Raw genomic sequence first — 19,490 nt, forward strand, 5'->3', positions numbered from 1 at the left:
CACAAGTACACCTAGAAAACAATTTTTTTAAACATGTCTTTTAGCACTAAATTCAGCCCTCTGCCCACAACAGTTGCTTATATTGAGCTAAATATAAATATCACTGTATTTTGTTGGATTTCTGAATGGAGTAAACATTGCTATTAACTACAACCTTGCATGTGTGTATACTTTAAATGTAAATTTATTAATTCAATGCCATTTGAAATTTGTGTAGTCTCTGCTTGTCTCTAGAACTTTGCTGACTTAAAGATGTACTTTTAAGTAACATTCCGTACTATGTGTATATACACACACTTTATGACTTTTTTTCTTGACACATAGAGACTTATAGAAAAGTATATAAACGTAACATGAGGCTTTATCTTAACTAAAACTTAACTGCTCTTGAATGTTCTGTTTTCAGTGAAATGGTTACAATGGGAGACCTTATTCAGGCTTATTAAATCTAAATTATTCAGGTATTTGTCATCTTTGAGCCAGCATGGGGAAGAGATGAGTTCTGAGATTTGGCATTGACTGTACTCAGTGCTGACCTTCTGTACAGCATAGCTGATGAAGTGTGCATGGGACCTCCAGCTCTAGCCAGTGCTTCAAGGCCCCCTTCTGGTTCAGCCTAGGAAAGGAGCCTTCTGAGCACACAGCTCATAATTTTAGTGTGAGAAGAAAGGCAGATGGAATTTACTTTGATTTAATAACCTCATTTGCCTAAGTGTATTGTTTTTCCCAGATATACCAGAGTTCCCAGTAACAGTAACTCAAGTGTCAGAAAGTGATTTCTATTGCACAATCTAGCAATTCAGTGAGTACCTGTCAACCTGTAGTCTATTTTCCCCTTAGTGTCTTAGCTTCTTTTGAATGGACCCGAAAGAGCTCACCAAGATACTTTTGATATTTTGCCAATATTGGATTGCTTCTGCCATTTTCTTGATAACCTAAATTTTGTTCTGAGCCTAAGTTTTATTTGAGGTCTTTTAATCCTATGTCACTTGAAGAGTTAATTTTATTGTTTTTTCATCTTTTAGTAGTATGCTATAAATACTGTATTATGATGTATAATTTTTGCCACTCACTTGAATTAAATCAATTATCAGAGCATTTAATTGTTGTGTACTTCACAAAGCAATTTAAAATCATTGAAGCAATTAATGTTTTTTAGATACATTCAGCCTTCCAGTTAAGAAACCTTCACATAGTATCCTAAATCTCTTGTTCTATGTCTAAGGCAGGTTAAATTGGATTTATACCATACGTCATTTGACATATAATACTGGATGAAATTTATACAATTCCAGTATTCTGACAGCTATGTAACAATGGTATAACTTTTGTCCTTGCTAAGTCGGGGAACTTTTAAAAATTATATTGTGAGGTATTGAGCAGAAGGTATGTTAAGCCAGAAAAGTAACTTTTTCTGTATTTCAGAGTTTTTGATTTGTTCTTTTAAAAGTAAAATGTCAATAACAAAATTATGAAGACCTAATAATAACTATTCATTTTTAATATAACAAATTTTGTTAATAATTATTAATATGAAATTAAACATTTTGAAAGAGAAAGAAATCCTGTTGTCCAAGGTTATCTTAAAAGCCAATTTTTACTCACATTATGTGGCCCCAAAGTAACTGACAATTTAAAAAGTAGTTTTCAAGTATGTATCAATTAGAAATGCTTTCAGCTGCAAGTTTTATGTACAATGACATAAAATAATAGGGATTTACTTTTTCCAGGACAAGAAGTCTAGAGGAAAGCGGTTGTGTCCTTTTTGTTTAGAGGCTTAATGTTGTCAGGGTGTTGTCCTCACAACACCTTGTGCCTGATGCAAGATGGATGCTTCTGCAGATCGAGACATCATATTCTAGTTCAGGGCAGGAAGAATGAGGAAAGGCTTGTGCCTACTGAGTCTTTCTCGTTTAATCAGGAAGTAAAAGCTTTCCCAGTGACCTCTAGCAAATGTCGACTGTGGACTTACTGGCTCATGGCATGTAGCTGTCCCTATTTTTAAGGGATGTTGAGATATCAGGGACTTTGGGCCTTGGTGGTGGATGAAGCAGGGGAACAGTGGTTCGAGTGTGATTTTGGGGTAACCAGTCCATAGTTTCAGCCATAGTCTGATAATTAAAACCATGCTAACTTTAAATTGTATTCCTTCTCGTTCCGACTGATGTTTATGTTTCCTGTTTGTTCATTTGTTTGTTTGTTTTCTCCGGGTTAGAAAACTCTAACCTTCTTACACCAAGTTTTCACTTCTGTGACTACCAAATTTCAAGTCTCTGGGCAAAGGCATTTCTCAGAGACTGACGGCATCTCTAGTTAAAAGACCCTGTAGCCCATACCACATATAATACTTGTCCTGTACTTTTCATTACAGATGTATTCAGTAACACTTGAAAGGACAATTCTGTTTTAAATCTGCTTTGAGCCTCAAGGTATCAAAGTATCTTCTTATAGACTGAATTAAAAATATGGGTATAATGTAAATACAATTGAATATTAAAAAAATCTTAAAACAAATGCTATCTGCCCAAAAAAGCCACAAAGCCATTGTTTCATAGAAAGGAACTCATTCTAAAAAATTTTAATCCTGGAAAATGGTGTTATTACCCATTTCTAAAATGTGAAAAATATTATCAACATCTATACCTTGATTATTACCTAAATTATTACTCATTCTTAGAATAATACATCATGGACTTGTAGTTTTGATAAATTAGGATTCCTTGAGATAGGAAAGTCTGAGAAGAAAATTGAAACTGAGAAAATGGAAACAAATATTTTTTCTACTTTAAAAAAACTCATAATCAAAGATGTTGACCATAGAACCTTGGCTATACAGCAGTTGTCTGCATTTCCATATCAACATCTTTATTGTCCAGTTTTTACATTTCTATTATGTGAACTTAGATGAATGGCTTTATAGAGGCAAAACTCTCCAGATATACTCAAGTAAATTTCTAAACTACTATAATCTGTAGCATGGGGTTGGGTGTTATAGAGAGATACAACAAAAGATTGCGATATGTAAAATCACTTAACTCCTTGGCATAAGCTTTTGTCAATATAGTTAACAAAAGAAGGCGTCACAAGACATATATATATATATATATATAAACAAGGATATATGATTTAGGATGATGGTATTACAACAGTTACTATGGTAGATGTCCAGAAGCAGAAGAAGCAGAAGAAATTGATCTATGTGGTAATCAGGGAAGGCTTTGAGAAGTAGGCCAGTGTGGTGTGCTGGTAAGAGCAGGGGACCACAACCGATGGCCTATAGCACACTACCTTTTTTTGTAAATCAGATTTCTTGGAATACAGCTATGTGCATTCATTTACATATTGTTAAGACTGCTTTCTTGCTACAACAGCAGAGTTGAGTCACTGTGGCAAAGCCCCTGTGGCCCACAAACTTAAAATATTTCCTATCTGGCCCTTTAAAAAAAAAGTTTGTCAGCCACTGGTTAAGAACGTGGTTTCTGTTGTCATGCAAAACTGGGTTCAAATTTGGCTTTGTAATCTGTAACTTCACTCCAGGGATGTTTATACTGATACACGGAGATTTCACATACAGTGCATTGTAATACCTGGTGTGTATTATATGCTTATTAAATGTTATTTTATTAAATGTTAGATTTTATTTTATTATGATTTATTATTTTAAGTGAACTATAACTTTTAATTCAAATGGGGATTAGAATCTCTAAATTTAAGTACTCCCTACCCCTACAATAAAAGTTCAAGAAACTGGGAAGGGTATCATCTTATTGTAAGAAATTTTCAAGAGTTGCACAAAATATTGTATAGGGACAATGATATTGATGTAAGAGCCAAACAACATAAATGTACTGAATAGTAAAGCCCAGACTTTAAAATACAATTAATAAAGACTGAATAGCATATTAAATATTGTAGGAAGCCATGATAGTCAATTAAAAGCGAAATTAAGATACTTTATTAAAACTTAGAGCAAAATGATATTTAAAAGTGAATATAATAAAGAGGAGACGTCACTACTAGCCTTACAAAAATAAAAGATAGTATTAGGGAATACTATGAAAAATTATATGGCAATAAATTAGTTGACCTAGGTGAAATGGACAAATTAGTACAAAAACACAAACTATCAAAACAAGAAGAAATAGAAACTCTGAATATAGACTCAAAAATCCTTATATCAAATCTGGCAACAAATAAAAATTATATACCATGATCAAGTGGGATCTATTCCAGGAATGCAAGGTTGGTTAAACATGAAAATCAGTCAGAAAATCTATTGATATACCATATCAATAGAACAAAAGACACATGATCATCTCAATAGATACAGAAAATCATTTGATAAAATCCAATAGATTTTCAGGGTGAAAACATGAAACTCAACAAACTAGAAATAGAAGGGAACCTCCTCAACTTATAAAGGACATCTGCAAAAAACCTACAGCTAACATCTTTCCTAATGGTGAAAGACTGAATATTTCTCCTTAAGATCAGGACATAAGCCTAATAGAATTGGAGAAACATAGGTCTACGCAAGAACATGTACACAAATGTTCATAGCAGTGTTATTCATAATAGCCCCAAAATGGAAACAGCCCAGTGTCCATCAATAAATGAATGTATAAACAAAATGTTGTATAGCCATGCAATAGAATATTATTTAACCATAGAAAGGAATGAAGTACTGATAGATGCTACAACGTGGATGACTCTTGAAAATATTATGCTAAACAAGAAAGTCAGACACAACAGGCCACATTTCATTTTATATAAAATATCCAGAGTAGCCAAATCCATAAAGACAAAGAGTAGATTAGTGTTAAGGGACAGCGGGAATGGGGAGTGACTGTTAATGGTTATGGGGTTTCTTTCTGGGGTGAAATGTTCTAGAACTAGATAGCGGTGGTGAGTGCACAGCTTTCAAAAACCACTAAATCGTACACTTTAAAAGCGAACCTGTAAAAAGTGTAAGTGAATAATATAAAATGATTTTAAAAAACATAAAGAAGAGTTATAGAAGATTGAATTATAAGGAACCCAGATAAACCCAGAACTAGCAGATAAAGGGAAATACTCTCATTTTATATCTTTGTCCTCAGAACACCAGGAAAAATTAATGGAGACCGCAATCTAGCCACACTTTGGTAAAGTTGTTTTGTTTTGTTTTTTAATTTTAAAATGAAGGGGAAAAAGAACCTAAAGAACTCCAAACAGATAAAAAATAAAGGGAGTGAAAATATCAGCTTGTGATCAGACTTCTCTTCTGTGTCATTTAATGACATAAGGAGTAATGGAATAATGTCTATGAAATTGCAGTGGAATAAGTTTACGATTCAAACTTGCTTTTCCAGCTGAGCTAGCATTCAATATGCATAAGAACAAAAGAATGATCTTCTCAGCCATACAAGGGCAGACATACACATACCACCACCGCTGCCAACGACAACAACAAAAAATGCATACTTTGCTTCCCAAATAATCAAAATCAATAATTCAAGTTTGAATTCAAGGAGCTATAAAATGATGAAACAAATGACATTTAAATAAGTTGTTCCTATTTTGTTTTTAAACAATTCAGATGTTAAAAATAATTCTTACAAGGTGCCTTATGGTAGAAAAAATAATAATATTATGGGTCCAGTACCCCAGGTCACTTCAAAAACACAGAGAGAGATGTATAAGAAAGAATATCACATGCCTCATTTTACAGATTGTGGAGTCAGTAAATGTTGTTTTATTCTTCACATTCATAGCAAAACTATATTTAAGAAAAAAGGAAAAAATGCGATCAATGCAAAAAGAAAAGAATAAGAAGCATGACAAAATGCGAAACAAACGTATTGCAATTATCAATAGTTTTGGTCTCTTATTGAAAGGTAGAATCTGCCATGCTGGGTGGAAAACAAAAACTATTAAGTTTTTTAGAGACAAAGCTAAGCAAAATAATATCAGTTAAAGTAGAAGGATGGCAGTGCAATAATAGACAAAAATAAATTTTAAAGTGTAGGTGGCATATTTGTAAGATGACAGAATTCAAAGTAAAAAGCTTTAGTCTGGTCAAAAAGGATAATTTATATTGGTAAAGATGTAATCCACACTGAAGCTTTAATAGCCATGAATCTGTTTGTACTGGTCATGTAGAATTAAAATACATAAAACAATCTGAAAAAGAAAACATGGCCTTTGGTGTCAGATTTGGATTCAAGGGAAACATGCAAATAAACATGTGATGTTAAGAATAAGGAAAGGACAAAAGTGGACTTGGGAAGAAGCAGAAGTGATGACAGTGGCCCAGGGGTGATAGCAACAATGATGTAGATTCAAGATTTGGGATACGGAATCCACAGTTCTTGTCCCTTTATTAGCTCTAGCCCAAGGATTACAAAACAAGTCAGAAGTCAGCCCACAGGTATGTATGTGCACGCGCGTGCGTGCGTGCGTGTGTGTGTGTTTAAATGCCAGTTCTCCACAGTCACCGCCATTCTCTACTGTCTTATACTGAGCTTGTTGGGGCCATTTGCCTTTCCCCTGCCCACCCCCCACCCCAGCCTCTGTAGGCATTTCAATGTGTGAACCCTGGGATGAGGTAAGGGAGATGGCTAAGGAAAAATGGCTAAGAAAATTGTGAGTCTGAGTAATAAGAGGAGAATGAATAATCGTAGTAGTTCAACAAGTAACAATTGGGCTTCCCTGGTGTCGCAGTGGTTGAGAGTCCGCCTCCCGATGCAGGGGACACGGGTTCGTGCCCCGGGCCGGTAAGATCCCACATGCCGCGGAGCGGCTGGGCCCGTGAGCCATGGCCGCTGAGCCTGCGCGTCCAGAGCCTGTGCTCCGCAGCCGGAGAGGCCACAACAGCGAGAGGCCCAAGTACGGCAAAAAAAAAAAAAAAAGTAACAGTTGTATACACTTAAAAATGTTAAGATGAATTTTTTTTTACCACAAAAAATAAGTTTAGAAACCTAAAAAATGTAGTAAGAATTATAAATCAGCTGAAGCATTTAAATCTGTTTGTCTTAAGAGGATTGTGTTCACTCACCTGCATTCAGTTTGCTTCATTTTGTATTAAAAAGTAATGGCTTATTGAGACATTGATACATCACTATGTAAAAATTGTCCCCTTGCTCTTAGATTAAGGAAGTCAACTTTAATTAAAATACTGTCTCATTTCCTCTCTTTTCAGTCTTAAAATTTTTGTAGTTGCTCTAGTTTACTTTCATATCACCTTCCTTTTTCTGTCACCCTAATTGGAAAATTTTAGTTTTTGGTTTGACACCTGCTTCTTAACTGCCACAAAACATATTAATTATGCTTGTTACTGTTATAGAAACATAATGTTCAGCCAGCTAACTAGCATGAATAATCCATCACTAAGAATCATTAACTACAGTAATTGCTGTCTTTAAACAAGTAAAGACAGTCTTCTGATTATGTGGCTGACAACTTAAAACCATAAACCCAGTTTCACCTAAAATATAATAGTGTGACAGCTGATATTTCAAGAAATGTTTTCTTCTTTCTCCCTTTTAGAATAAGTTGTAAGTGAAAACCTTTAACAGAAAGATCTCATTTTTCAAATGGATGCAGAATCCCAACCAAAACATACCTTAGAGCCCAGCTTTCTAATCCAGCCAAATTTCTTACTGTAAAACTCACTTTATGCATTCGTTAGCCCCTTCAGCCCTTATTCATAGCCTGTTTACTTTTAATAAACTGTTTAATTTGTATGTTTAGCAATGGTTCAATAATAGAAACTCTCTCAATATAAATGGGAGGAGGAAAAAGAACAATGGAACTAAAAAAGCTTAGTTATCTGAAAAGTACATGTCTTGAAACCTCAGTGAAGTCCTGTGACACATGAGCCCTAGGACAATGGGAGATGCTCAGTGGGTATTAGTTGGATGAGTGAAGAACAGTAAGTTCAGAGTGACAAAGAGGATACATTGTTATGTTTCCAGTTTTCTGAGAAAAAAGTAGATTACATGTTTTCTTTAAGTTTCATGAAAATGGTAATAGAAATTTTGGTGCATAAGTAGTAAATTCCCATCATTGGCAAAACACCCAGCCAGGACAACTTATTCTCAGAGAAATTAAGAAAACCAAAGTTTTGCTTTTTATATGTGTAGTTACATATATGTATTTATCTGAATATCTAAAATAATGGTTGTTAATGTTGGGATATTTACTTTAGACATGTGCATATGACGGCTATTTACTTTAGACATGTGCATATGACGGCTTTCTCTTTTCCTGGTTGGGTTTAGAAAGATCTCCCAGAAGTATTATTTCATCAGCACAGTTAGGTGTGGGAAAATAAGAATAGGATGACTGCACACAGAAATTAATGAAATAGAAAAGGCCACATTGAGCAATGGGTTTGCAATCATATGTTCCTGATACTTGTTTGCATTTCGTGTAGAGACTGTTATTAGTGTGTGAAGATAGGGTGAAAGCTTTGAGGAGGCGGTGGGTGTTGTGCAGAGGGAGATCCAGAGTACTTTACTGTTTTTTGAGACTAGACTTTTACCTCGACCTGTGCACTGTGCTAGTATGTTTATATACATACACTATCCCCCTTAATTTCTATAATAATCCTATGAGACAAGTACTGTTTTAGTCCCCATTTCACAGATGAGGAAAATGAGGCACAAAAAGTTGTGTAGGTTATCTCAGGTATCACCACATAGGACCAAGTTTGCATTTTTTTTAAGCCTAAGCGTGGCTTATATTCATTACTTCAGAAGTGACCAACATCTTCTGTGTATTTCTATAGACTTCTCCATAGTTACTGCCTACCGTTTGTGTCATGCACCTTGCATTCTGCAACTATAAAGTCTCCAGCATTCTTAAAAAAAAAATGAGAACATTTACAATTATAGGTCTTACCATTTTAAAAATAACAAAAGCAATATTTTAAAATTCTAACTTCAGACAAAACTGGAGGATGTCCAGTGATCCTACCAAAAAATCCACTGCGAGGTTACTTTAAATCAGATATCTCAAACTTCCAGCTGGACAGACTGAAATCCTCCCACCTCACCTCATCCCTACTGAATTGTTTTTGCAGAGTTTATGTTTTAGAAAAAACTTCTTTTTCTTTATTTGCCACAGATGCCACTCCTCTCTATTACACTGGCCCAATTCACATATCTGACATCTAAGTTTGTAATCCTGGCTTTAAATCATGAGTCCTTGGTAAATTGAAAACATATTGAATTATTAACAATGTTTTGGAATATGTCTGGTAAAATGAGAGAGACCTGTGATTATGATTATACAGAGTAACTCAAGCTATATGAGAATAGTTTTTCAAAGCATAGTCCCTACAAACTAAGGTTAGATTATAGAGCTGTCAACCATGTCTATTAATTTCCTATTAATGTTTTTTTCCCTGTAGAAAGAAGCAGGAAGTCAGATTTTTCTTAAACCAGATAGAAAATTTGAGATGTGTCAAATTGCAAGTGCTTACCCTGATGGACGTGTAGGTTTCCCAGGGAGTAGTAGTATTGGGGTTGTCAGTAGTCAGAATACAATGATAAATTGTCAATGGCATTTTCAGGCTGTCAGCTTGATTGACAGGGTAAAATTATTTGGTTAAGTGCTATGCAACATTACCATGTATGATTTGTTTTAATAACTTTTATAATATCTAAGGTAATAAAGAAGCTTCTAATGTTAGCAAAAGATTACTCTTCATGTGTGAAAGGGCAACATTTTAGAACTGTATACTGTCCTGTGATACAAATGGATTTTCTTCCAAATTATGTTTGTATAAGATTGAGCTTTATAAAAATGCCAAAATTTGACTATTTTTGACCTACAAAAAAGAAAAAGACAGTTCACATGGTTTAACATAGTACATCAGCTCTTCCAACCTAGATATAATTGTTTCAAACTGGGAAAGTGTTTTTCAACAGAAACTAAAAGATGGTTTTGTTTCTAGGCTAATAATAAACACGCATTTTGGCCTTGCTTCCTGCTAGGCCCTGTGCTCACATGGATGTTCATTTTCTTGCTCCATCCTCCTAAGTCTTACAAATATTGGAATTTTCCAGAGCTTGGCCATAGGCAGGCTATTCACCACACTCTCCAGAAAATCTCATCCTTCCTGATAGTCTTAAATGTGCTGACAACTCCCAAATGTCTCTCTATCCCAGACCTCTACTCTGAACTCTAACCTCATTTATCTAACTGTACTTCCTTGCCTCTTCAAGTGAATATCTCATAGGCATCTCAGATTTACCTATCCAAAACAAAATTTCTGATCTCCCTCTCTCACTCCTCTCCGTTCTTAGTTCAACCTCTGCATCTTGGTGAAGGGCACCTCCACCCACCTTTTTGGTCCAGGAGAAACCAAGGAGTTGTCCTTCCTTTCCATTACCTATGTCCTATTCAGTCTATCTCTTATGTAAGAATAGAGACTCTGTCTACTTCTTTTCTATCTCCATTGTAGCCACCTTAATCCAGCCACTAACTCCCTTCACCTAGATTGTTGCAATAACCACCCCATTTGTCCTTAGGCTTCTACTTCTGGACTCCCTTGAAATCCATTCTGTAAATATCAGCTTCTTAAATTGTTCTGCATTTAGGAGAGAATGCAACATCCTTGCTGCCTACAAGACCCTGTATGTCCTGGCCCCTACCTACGTAAGCCAGCTCTTCTCTCCCTTTTGTTCAATGATTTCTGTCAGTTCCTCACGGTCACAAAGCTCTTTCCTGACCTCAGGGCTTTGTGCTGTTCCCTCCACCTAGAATACTGCTTTCCTCTTTAACTCTTACTGATCCTGCAATGCTCAGCTTAAATGACACTTGCTCAGAAAGGCCTTTCCCGGTCCTCTCTCTAAAGTAGGCCGCCATGATTCTATCATATAGCACATTGTAATTTTTCTTCATTGCACTTAGCACAGTTTGCAATTAGACATTTATATGTATGTTTATTTGGTTAATATAAACGCCATAAGGCAGGCACCTTGTGTACTATGTCCAGGGCCCAGTACATAGTAGCTGCTATCTGCTTAAAGTGAAAAACAATCTATCTTCGATGTTGGTGCTTGAAGAAAGCCAGATTGTTCAGAAGATGAGGTAGTGATGAGGGGCCTCTGGAAGTGTGTTGTATAATATGTAAGACATGGACTGGTCTCAAATCTCATCTTCATTTGGGGTGAGTTAACTCAACTTTTCTGAGCCCCTAGATTGTAAGCTTTTGAAAACGTATATTTTGTCTATTTTGTTCACTGCTGTATCCCAACAGTGATAAGAAAAGTCCCTGGTGTATAACAGATGCTTAATAAATATTTGTTGAGTAGATAAACTTCTGTTTCTCATTTTGCAGAATTCCTTTCTAGTGACACTCTGAGAGGGTTAATAAAAAATATCATAGGAAGTACCTAGTACACAGCAGGTGCTCAATAAATGCTGGAAACCCTAATGCCTTTTTCAAATAGTAATTTTGATTTTTTTTTGCACAAGTGATTCTCAAAAGCCCTGGGCCCCCATGAATATTGAGAATGGGGAGACAGTGAGGTAGGTGCGTTAGAATAATTTCTGTAGTGTTTTTCAAACTCCTTGCACTTGCATCTCACCTCCACTGCTTGCTACAGAGTGGCTATTTTTAAGTATATTATATTCCTCAGGTGTGTTGAGGCAAAGGTTGAGAAACATATGTCTAAATCTTGCCTAGAACCAATGTCACTGGAATAATAACTGATAAATGAAGCCTTCATTATCAGAGGACTGTCAATTTTAGGCAAAAATATTTTTTAAAAAATAAAAGAAACCATGCAATGATTGTTTAGTATTGCTACAAAATGCCCATTGAGCGGTAATTTTTAAATAATCAAGTTAGTGAATTACAATATCAAATGACTTCAGTGCTGGAAAGAATCTTAAAGATCAAAGACCAACTCTCCCATTTTACTGATGAAGCCCAAAGCTTTCTCTAAGACCACCTGAAACATTCCAGCTTTTTGAAAGGACCTCAGTTCCACTGAACTGCAAGGTCACTGAAGACAGTGTTTAATTGTTGCTTATATCCGTGGTGTTTGCACAGTGCTAGGAACATATTAAACATTCAGAGTATGAGTCTGCGGGATGAATTAATAAGTGATTTTATGAACAAACATGATCACCTGTCTGTTGCACAGGGATTTGTGTTACACAAATCATATTCAAGGTTGATCTTATCTGTTTTCAAAAAGTTCCCTCTCATTACAGTAGCCTAAACTGGTGATATCTTAATCTCTCCCCGCACCCTGCCCTTTCGCACTTGCGCGCACACGGACACACACACCCATGAGTTAAAGTTATTGAACTTGTAATTATGGCTTCTGGCTGGCCTCTGTATATCCAGATGATCCAGAGATAGAATTATTTCTTAACACCCTTCTTACCAATTGCCAGGTGTTAAATCTCCAGCCAGAGTATAAATGTCAGGGGTATCCGGTACCCTGAGCTTCTGTTTCCTTATAGGTCTTTTGTCTTTCATTCTTGGAGCTGCCAGGATCTAGATTCAGTACCCTTTGTCCTTTGTACCCCAGACATTTTTTCCTTCTCTAGGAAAAAATTAATTTTAATTTTAATTTTTTCTCCTATGCCACATCTCAAAAACAGGCATTTCTTGGGGTGGATTGATTTTTAGCAAGGCATTAATCTATGTGAGTTGAACCATCTAAAAAGGCCATAGTAAATCTGGGACAATTTGAGAAATAAAATAAATCATGATAGCAATGGACTGTAATGCATATAAAATAAATACCCATGAGTCCATACTCATACAAATAAGTAACTTGAATACATTACTAAAAACGAGAGAAGGGATAGCTCTTCCTTACAATAGAAGTCCAACTGATGAATGTAGAAAGAATGACAGAAGTAAAAAAATCACCATTTGGCAAACACCATGTTCATTGTTGCAGATAAGAATGACACATGGATGTTAAAATGAGTGGCCAAAAGTATAATGAGAAATAGGATATTTGCATTGTCTTAATGTATCCACCCATGAGATACTTTTCTAAACATTGGAGGATACTAATGAGATACTTTTCTAAACATTGGAGGATACTAAGGGGACAAGACAACAAAATGCAAGGTGAGAACCTGGATAGAATCCAGGACCAGGAAAAGGACATAAATGGGATAACTGGAAACATTTGAGTAAGGTCTATAGATCAGTTGGTAGTATTATATCAATGTTAATTTCCTGATTTTGATTATTATGTATCAGTTATAAGTAAGATATTAACATTTGGGGAAACTAAGAGTATATGGGAATACTTTGTACTTTTGTCAACTTCTTTCTAAGTCCAAAATTATTTCAAGACTAAAATTTAAAAATTTAAACTTAAAAATAAATAAATTAAAAAGTTCTAACATTTTCTAACATTTGAATGGCCCTTTATTTAAAAAAGAATGCTAAGAAATAGGGAAGTTTTTTTGATCCTCCCTTGACACAGGAAATAAATGCCCATCATTTCTGTGATTTGCCCAAGGCTACCCGTTATAAAGTCATGTGTCCTGTTAGGTCCTCACCACAGCAGCTTCATTCTCATAGCTACTTTACAAAGAAGAAGGAGAAGGCATTATGATTCCCATTTTATAGACTTGGAAACAGAGTTCCAGCAAGAGTAAAAGATTTACTGCTAGGCAGTGGTGGAATGAGAGCTAAAGTTCAAGTCTTCTCATACTTAATCCAATTTTCTTTTCATTCATATTCCATACATATAGTTATCTCTCTCTTTTATTCAACAAATATCTATTTAGAATTTTCTAGTCAAGGCACTGCACTGAGCACTGTGCGTACAAAAATGAAAATTACTTTTTGGAGGCCGCCTTCAATCAGGTGAGTTTTGAAAGAGAAATAGAAGTTAGCCAGGTAAAAAAAGCCAAGGACATCATTCTGAGCAGGGAGGGTGGTAACTTGACCTCTAAAGATGGCAGCAAGAGTACCACAGAACTGGCCTTGAGGCCCAGCATCCTCACAGTTCCTTTTATTCACTCCTCTGTAAGCGTTTAGTGCCCATCTACCAGTGAAAGGCCACTTACAGACTGCGGTTTAAAAGTAAACTTTATTTTCTTCACATTAGCTTTGCTTTGGGAATTGTTGTAGAGTTTACTTGCATTCTGCTTCACTGGAAAACTTAAGTTAGTCTTGTCGCCCGTATATCTCTGTGGTCCAGCTGGCTGGCCTCAACAGTTCCTCTGTGCGGTGCTACCAGTCGGACCTTACCAAAGTTATAATGGTACTGGAGAAGGGTGGCTGGATAACTGATGTCAAGAGAAGATGCGCCTGCCTAGCACCAGGGCAGCAGAAAGCAACTGACCAGAGAACAAGTGTGGCCTCCAATCCTCTCACACTCTGTTCCTGGGTTGAACATACTGTCTCAGCTTAAATTCTCCAGCTGGCAACAGGAGATTCTTCAGTTCTGGTAGCTTGGCTCCAAATTGTGTGTGTGTGTGTGTGTGTATGTGTGTGTGCGTGCTCTTGACTACTTTACAACCCTTAACTTGCTAAAACCCCTTTCTTTTTTAATTACAGTAATTTTCAAATTTTTATTTATTTACTTTTTGTTGTCGTTGTTTTGGCTGCACAGCATGCGAGATCTTAGTTCCCCAACCAGGGATCAAATCCATGCCTCCTGCCGTGGAAGCATGGAGTCTTAACCACTGGACCGCCAGGGAAGTCCCAACCTGCTGAACCCTTTAAGTGAAATCTCTCTCTTCAGTTTATCTAATCTGGCCACACATCACGCAGTTCAAATTATCTGAGTTTGCCTTTCCTTCACTGGTTTCACACATGTGCTCAGATTAGTCCAGATTAGTCCATGAGGGGGATGAATTCCACATTGTGGGAACTTAAGGCATTAAACTCTTAGATTCATTCATCACAATTCTGCAAATAACTGTAGCCAAGTTCAGGGAGAGTAAAACCCGATGATTATTCCCTGCATGGTGGATAATCTTGGATATTTAGCTTTGGATGCCGTTGTTTTGGTGGCATATGTAATATATGCATCTGTATTTGAGCAAGATGTAATACTAGTACAGTAGCTACTACTGATGCACAATTAGGGCAGATGAACTCTTTGCTTGTACAAGAACCCTCTTCAACCTGACCTGGAGGGGGAGAAGACAATGCCTTTTATATGGTTTATTCAGTTGTGATCTTTTGTTCTGAGCCTGTCTTTAAACATCGGAATGATAAACTTTTGGGATCACAGGTGTTGTTAGGTTTATCCATTGCAAGGCTAGCCACTGAGTTGCAAGAGCTTTGAGACTTTAAGAATCGAGATAACAAGCTGAAAATTCAGTAATGCCGTTTCAGTTTGTTAAACCATTCATTGGCCCCAGGTTGAAAATGTTATGGGCCTCTACTTTCTGGCTGAGGAATTTGCCCAGATTCTCTGTTAATAAAACTAAATTCCCCATTGTATCAGTTTCCAATTGTATCATCAATTGTGTTGGCATAAAAACTTCAAGCCATGTCAGCCTTACGGATTTGATTGATATGGTAGGGTGGAGGAACGATGAGTAATACCTTTATTATCTGACTTATGTATGTCTTTAAATGGTATGCTATCTTTCAACCAAAATTACTTGTTTTTCATTAACTCTACAACACTTGTATATTCTACTGATGTCCTAATTTCATGACATTAGAGTGATTTCTGTTGCATAAATGATAGCTTGCCTTGCTTATAAAATGTGCTTCGACACACTCAATGTCTTCTTCAAACTTATACTGCATTGATTACATCTGGCAGCCCTATATGGTGAAACTTAGTTATGACCCTTCCAATTAAATTATGGTTGGAAACCCACCTCTGCGGTACAGCTCAGTGATCTACTAAATTTCTCAGTGACATTCAGAACATGAAATAATTTTGAGAGAATATATTTGCAATAAAAACGGGAGCAGACGAGAAGGTTTTCAGTGTGTATTAATTTATATTTCAAGTCATTACTTGTACAGTTTACTTCCCAACCTAATTCTAACCAAAGATGAGTAACACTGCATTGGCAAAAGTATGTGCATAAGATATTTTCATATGCTTAAGCAGAAATATCAAGTACGGTGCTTATGTATGAGTAGATTTGCAGTGAAAGATGTTCTTAAGGCGGGTTTTCTACACCTGCTCCCAGCCTCGTTCTCAGCTAATGAACCTGCATCTTATTTCGTGGAGAAAAGGGAACCCATCAAAAGACTTGCGCAACCTCCCACTACCACAGTGGCTCTGTACCAACCACCTAATAGCTACCACCTAATAGCTCTGTACCCATATACTTTAACTTTTCTCCTGTTTCTGTAGGTGAATTGTCTGTGCTTCTAAGGCCATCCCCTCCCTGTGCACAGGTCCTCAGCCTTCTCACCTCACAATCCCGCTCCTGCAATGCCCTTCTCTCCTGAATCGTCAATTCCCCCTTCTCCCCTGGAGCATTACTACCAGAAAACAAGCATCCTGTTTCTTCTCCTACCTTAAACAAACGAGCAAACAAAGAAAACTCCCTCTTTTTTTTTTTTTTTTTTTTGGCTGTGCTGGGTCTTCGTTGCTGCACAGGCTTTCTCTAGTTGCGGAGAGCAGGGGCTACTCTACTGTGTGGTGCATGGGCTTCTCATTGCGGTGGCTTCTCTTGTTGTGGAGCAGGGACTCTAGGGCGCACGGGCTTCAGTAGTTGTGGCACGTAGGCTCAGTAGTTGTGGCTCGTGGGCTCCAGAACGCAGGCTCAGTAGTTGTGACGCACGGTCTTATTTGCTCCGCGGCACGTGGGATCTTCCCCGACCAGGGGCTCGAACCCGTGTCCCCTGCATTGGTAGGCGGATTCTTAACTGCTGTGCCACCAGGGGAGCCCAAAGAAAACTCCCTCTTGACTCACCCCTTCTCCATCCAGCTGCTGCCCGATTTCTCTGTTCTTCCAAAGAGTTGTCTTTGCTCAGTTTCTGAGTCCCCTCTTCCCGTTCTTCTATAACTCACTATGATCACGTTTCACCCCCTCTCCTCTTCAACCTCTCCATTCTATCTGCGTTGGCTTCTTGCTGATCTTTGGACTAAACAGGCACACTCATTCCTCAGGCATTTGCTTTTGCTGATCCCTGGCCTCCAACCCCAGGTATCAGTGGTTTGCTTCTTCCTTGAAGACTTTGTTCAAAAAAAAATCACTTGTTCAGTAAAGACTTTCTAATCATTTTATTTAAAATTGTGATAGTCCTTCACACCCCCTCACTCTCTTATCCCCTTATGCTGAGTTTTTTTTTTTTTTCTTTCCAGGATATTAACACATTCTAAAACACTATAACACTTTTTATTTTCTAAATAAACTCCATTATAGGGGTTTTTGAGGATTTGAGTGTTTAACCGGCAAAGCTAATATAGGTCCCCTCTACGACCACATTGAATGTCCCGTGACAAGGAAGGGGCCTGGGTTTGGAGCCAGTGAGTGGCTATCACTGAGTGATCTGAGTTGTCACTCAGATCTCTATCATCTGAGTGGTGTTGGACTGTCTACCCTCTTCAAGTTGCAGTTTGCTCACCTGTAAGTGGGCACAATATACTTAAATCATTCACTCAGCAAATGTTGAGGACAGTCTTAGACCAAGCAATGGGCTAAGTCCAGCCAGTCCTGAGTGAGACAGATGTAATTCATGGAGCTTGCAGTCTAGGGAGGAGATAGATATTAAACAACAGTCCTAGAAACAAATGTAAACAGTGTGCCTCTCACGCCACCAGTGCCTAGTTTTAACCTCAGTTTTACTGACAGGTATATCCTAGTTGATATCCTACTAACTTGGTTTTCACACTTGACTGTGTCCTGAAATGTCTCTTAAAAATACAGGCAACGGAGGTCCGTGTCTAGAATTTCTGATTCAAGAGGTTGGTGATGTGGCCTCCAACCTGCATTTTCACCTCATCCTAGGAAATTCTGATGCAGACCACACACTGAGAAGTGCTGATTTAAAGAAATAGCTTTATCATCTTTCTTTTTAATAACAGGTAACAATAAAAACATTTTAAAGTCATGTCATTTTGAATAAATTATGCTCTCCCAGAAGCCATTTATTCCAGGACTTTTGCCTCACGTTAATGATATTAATTATCCTTAGAGGCTACACACACACTATCTAATCATACTAGAGTCTCAATCTTAAAATAACTCACCCACCTGAGGGCACCTTTTTTTGCCTAGTAGGTTTATTGCAAAAAGCAGAAAGAGTTTTAAAATGTCATCCATTTACATGGCTAAAAAGTACAGAATAGCAAAGAGAGCCACAACCAAAAAGAATATTGACCTCAGAGAGCCTTCCTGCCACAGGCACTAAGGAAAGCTATCAACAGATGGTGCTGACTGCTGCCATGATTAAGCCTTGCAGATTCGAACGTGAACATAATTTCACTCCGTTGACATAATTATGCTAAGGCAAATAATTTTGATATATGACATGTGGCCATGTTCTACAATAAGGGCATAAACCCACGAAAGTATTCCTTTGTAAATAATCATAAGGTAAGTTCGATATTACTCAATTCAGATTGATTGAAGCCTGGAAAATCTGACTTGCGGGTTAAAAACAAAAGCACACCAATGATGATTTATTATTTGTCTTTTTTTTTTTTTTGGCTTCTTCTGCTGACTTGTAGGATCTCAGTTCCCCCACCAGGGATTGAACCTGGGCCACAGCAGTGAATGCCCAGAATCCTAACCACTAGGCCACCAAGGAACTCCCTATTATTTGTCTTTAAACCTACAGTAATATCATAGTTAGCTGTGTCCAAGGAAGAATTTGTTTTCCTGTGTGTCTAGAAAAAGACAATTGAAATGTACCCTAGTAAACATCCCAGTATTTTGTTTCAGATGCCTTATGGTAGTTTACCTAACTGTATGTTATTTGTATCCCTCCAGAATCTACCAAACAGAATAAGTTAATATTTTTGAGATGGTTCAAGGTCATCATCATGAATCTCTAACACTGGGTACTACATTAATACCCTGATCTTCATAAGAAATGTGCCTGTAGTAAGTGGTCCTAAGTGGTCCTAAGACTTCAAGGCCTTATTGTTATATCTGCGTAGTTTAGGCCTTAATATTACTTTTATCAATCTGGTAAGTAAGTTTGACCATATTTTTATGTGTTTAAGAGCTGTTTAACATTCTTTCGGTAACCTGTCTATTCATATCCTTTGCCTATTTTTCTACAGGATTTTTGTTGGGTTTATTAATTTATAGAGGTCTTGTACAGAACAGAGAACTTATCCCTTAGTCCAGCAGTGCCCAACCTTTTTGGCACCAGGGACCGGTTTCGTGGAAGACAATTTTTCCACGGACATTGTGGGGGATGGTTCAGGTATTAATGTGAGCGATGGGGAGTGATGGGGAGGGCAGATGAAGCTTCGCTCACTGGCCGCCACTCACCTCCTGCTGTGTGGCCTGTTTCCTAACAGGCGGTGGACTGGGGGGCGGGGACCCCTGCCTTAGTCTGTAATTTAAGATTTTTCAGTTTG

General features: G+C 37.3%; 1 protein-coding gene across 2 annotated transcripts in view; it reads left to right on the forward strand.

Moving 5' to 3' along the window:
- Nucleotides 1-19,490, forward strand: part of SERPINI1 (serpin family I member 1) — a 68,005-nt gene that overhangs the window by 4,421 nt on the left and 44,094 nt on the right. The window lies entirely within an intron of this gene.

The sequence above is a fragment of the Lagenorhynchus albirostris genome, chromosome 5 (genome assembly GCF_949774975.1).
Source record: "Lagenorhynchus albirostris chromosome 5, mLagAlb1.1, whole genome shotgun sequence".
Classification (NCBI taxonomy): domain Eukaryota; kingdom Metazoa; phylum Chordata; class Mammalia; order Artiodactyla; family Delphinidae; genus Lagenorhynchus; species Lagenorhynchus albirostris.